The sequence below is a fragment of the Penaeus monodon genome, chromosome 34 (genome assembly GCF_015228065.2).
Source record: "Penaeus monodon isolate SGIC_2016 chromosome 34, NSTDA_Pmon_1, whole genome shotgun sequence".
Lineage (NCBI taxonomy): Eukaryota > Metazoa > Arthropoda > Malacostraca > Decapoda > Penaeidae > Penaeus > Penaeus monodon.
Window position 1 is genome coordinate 31570742 of NC_051419.1, and position 1104 is coordinate 31571845.

A 1104-nucleotide genomic window follows, 5' to 3' on the forward strand; every position below is an offset into this window, starting at 1 on the left:
ACTTTGGGGGTGTTAGTAGGGAAGGAGTAGGGGTATCGTTGTTTTTAGCTACGTAGTGTCCGCTGTTTTCTGCTTATTGGTGCTGCGACTTGTCCCTAAAAGTACAACTATGTCTGCTCCGTGGTAAAGCTGTTTCTGCTCAGTTATACCTACTGTTTTCTGCTTAGTAGTACCGCTGTTTCTGCTTTGTCATGTCGCTTCTTGTGCCCAGAAGTACCGTTGTATGTGTTGAGTAGTGCCATTATTATTCTTTTAACGGTAGGTAGTGCCATAGTGTTTGCTTTAGTGGTACAACTTTTTTCTGCTTACGAACCGTTGTTTCTGCTCAATAGCACCATTGTTTATACTTAGTGGTACCGCTAATTCTGCTTGGTTATACCGGTGCTTCTGGTTACCAATATCGCAGCTTGTGTTCAGTAGCACCGCTATATGTACTAGGTAGTACTGTTGTTTCTGATTAACCTGTGTTTGTCAAGTGGTGTACCTGTCTATGATTAGTATTATCATTGCTTCTGCTGAGTCACGCCGCTGCTTCTGTTTAGTAGTACCGTTGCACTTGATATATATCACGAGGATGAGAGGGGTGTTGACTTTGCTTGTTTTGGGGAACTCTGAGAATAGTCTGTTTCTGCTTCGCTACAGAACCCATCCTTCAAAGTTTCAGGTCTTTGTCCATCCTTGTCTTCGAGTCCGTCAAAGTTTCAAATTTCTAGTTATAATTGTTTCCGAGTTAATTTTTTTTTTCATATTTGTTCTTACAGCCTTTCCAAGTTTTGAAATCTTAGTCCACAGGTGACTTCAGAATTATTTAATTCCAAATAGAGTCATGCATTCGATTCTAAATTTAAAGATCTTTGTTCATAGTTCTGTTTATTAAGGCTTCTAAATCCTTTCTGTCTACCGCCCACTGTCAGTACAGAAACCTTAAACCGTATTAACAATTACCCGATGAAAAAATAATCATGTAATCTCTCTCAACTGACAGACCTAAACAGTCACTGATCCGGCGCCCAGGTGACTGTTACCCCAAACTAACCTAAAAGTTCCAGGCCCAGGTCCCATTTGACAGTTATCCCTTGATAAACCTTAACAAATATAAAATCC

At 40.2% G+C, this 1104-nt stretch overlaps 1 protein-coding gene across 1 annotated transcript in view; it reads left to right on the forward strand.

The window, feature by feature from the left end:
* Positions 1-1104, forward strand: part of LOC119594887 — a 100253-nt gene that overhangs the window by 94988 nt on the left and 4161 nt on the right. The window lies entirely within an intron of this gene.